The 2,109-nt window shown below is 48.9% G+C and overlaps 1 protein-coding gene across 3 annotated transcripts in view; it reads left to right on the top strand.

Moving 5' to 3' along the window:
• Positions 1-2,109, top strand: part of SEMA3D (semaphorin 3D) — a 148,599-nt gene continuing 146,490 nt past the window's right edge. For 2 of the 3 annotated variants that reach the window (XM_010715144.3, XM_031552749.1), the window contains exon 1: positions 1-70. The gene's annotated coding sequence lies outside the window, so the exon portion shown is untranslated. Of the gene's footprint in view, positions 137-2,109 lie in introns of all 3 variants that reach the window. The other variant, XM_010715211.3, reaches the window with a different exon arrangement.

The raw sequence follows: 2,109 nt of genomic DNA, 5'->3' as shown, positions 1-2,109 counted from the left end.
CAGTCCCGATCCCGGCACCGGCCCCGCACCGCGCTCAGCCCGCACCGCGGCGCCGCTCCGCTCCCCGCAGGTACCACGCAGCCACACCGCTCCGCGCCGCGCCCCGCAGCACTTTTCCTCCCATAGAAAGGTGCAGGTAGGGGAAAAAGTACACGAGGTCCCCTTCTTCTTGCTCATCTCGGAGCCTCCGCCCGGCTCGGGACTCCTGGCACCTGGCGGCGGTCTTGGGCCACCTGCCCGGCTATCAGCGAGGGGGTGGGAGCCGGGCTGAGAGGCGCTTCCCGCGGGCAGTTCCTCCGTTCTGCCCGGGAGGGGTGGGGCTGAGGGATCGGGGAGAAGGAGTTGAAGTTTGGGGGTTAAAGGCTGTAATGCGGTGGGAGAGGGGTTTGATCCCGCAGCACCGGCACCCGTGCGTCTGCTTCTGCTTTGCATAGGTCTAAGGGTGATGCGACGGACAAAGTTAGCCCGCATCCAGCAGGGAAACTGTTGCGTGTTGAGTGGTGCCAAAATTCCTTCTATCCCTCATAGTCCTCCGGCACTGCCATGAGTGCAGCTCTGCCGGACGTGTCCATCACTTGGAGCAATAGCGCACCTGATGGGCTGGGCTGCTCAGTGGAACGACACTGTTTCTCTTTGGGCACTGACAACCCCTCCTTTGCTTTGTGCAATAAGACAGAGGGTGGTAAAGCTCCTCATTTTGCAGCATTACGAAACGAAAGTTGTTGCTTCTAGAGAGGAGTCATTCCCGAGTGTGTTAGGTAACTGGTGGCTGTGTACTGAGGAAGCACAAAGCAGCCACCTACATTTCCTTAGAAAACGCTTCACTTTGCTTTAAATTGGGAAAACTTGCGCAAGAACAATAGGGATCGATGGGGCAATCTGACCATGAGCAGAGAATACCGTGCAGAGAGAGCAGCAACTCTACCCTGCATCAGTGGCTCTGGCAGAGACCAAGAAGATGCGGGCTACAACTTTGGCAAGCTTTTAGTATGTTGCTTTTGCTTTTTTTCCTACTAAGGTGTAGATCTAGACAGTAGGTTAAAGTGAGCTGATTTTGCTGTTAGCCACTGGTGTATGATATGACGTAATACTTTACTACTGTTTTCAAAGCCCTCATTAGTATAGTTGATGTGATTTTCATCTGCCTTTTAGTTAGGTTATTATGGGCCTGATCCTGAAACCTGCATTGGTCATCATCTCCTGTAAAGGTTGTAATAGCCAAAATCTTTCCTAATTTAGTGAAAGTTGGATGTCTAAATATCTTTCTAAGCTGTAATTATCAACCTGCTGCCGGACAGAGGTACTCAAATTCTGCAGGTGTCACTCTTTCTTAAAATTTCCAAGACACATCCTGCTCTGAGATGCTTCATATATAGCAGCATTTCAGTCTTGATCTGGCAGAGCAGCTTGGCTTCACTTCTGTTTGAACTTTATTTTGGCTTCAATATCCAGACTAGCCTGAGATCCAGGAACTAAATTTACTTTCCCTCTTCTTACCATTGGATCAGTCCAATGGGGGTTCTCAGAGTTAGGTGAACAGAACGGACTCCCCATTAGGTGCGGTGCTGAAGCATAGAAATGTGCTCCAAATCAGGCAGAGTTCTCCCACAGTTGATATGAGGGCTCTGCACATGGTATGCTTTAACCAGAAATGGAAATAGAATCTTCATCAGTACCCTCTGCCATACGTCTGTGGTTACAAGAGCTGATATAAGATGCTCTCAGGACAATAATCTCAGGAAAAGAGAAGTATCCACAGTAGTTCTGAATAAAATGAGTAAATATCAGAAAGGTAAAATTGGCTTGGTGGATTGCTGCAGACAGAGTCCCTTGAAGAGCAATAGCTGTGTTGGAGGTCATTCTCCAGTACCAACATTCACCTGCTTCTCTCCAGCTGCTGTGCAGTCAGCAGAGCAGACACTCTTCATAGCAGCTCTGAGCTCATCGTACTTCTCTTTTTATTTTTTTTCCTGTTGTTTGCTCTTTTTTTTTTTGGAGGAGGAGGAGGTTGGTGTTTTCACTATGTTTGTTATGCAAGTTTTACTGCACCCTTGCAAATCTATTTAGATTGAATTAATTGAATTAAATGAAGAGTCCCCGTCCCCCCCC

The sequence above is a fragment of the Meleagris gallopavo genome, chromosome 1 (genome assembly GCF_000146605.3).
Source record: "Meleagris gallopavo isolate NT-WF06-2002-E0010 breed Aviagen turkey brand Nicholas breeding stock chromosome 1, Turkey_5.1, whole genome shotgun sequence".
Taxonomy (NCBI): Eukaryota; Metazoa; Chordata; class Aves; order Galliformes; family Phasianidae; genus Meleagris; species Meleagris gallopavo.
This window is presented reverse-complemented; position numbering and strand designations above follow the sequence as displayed.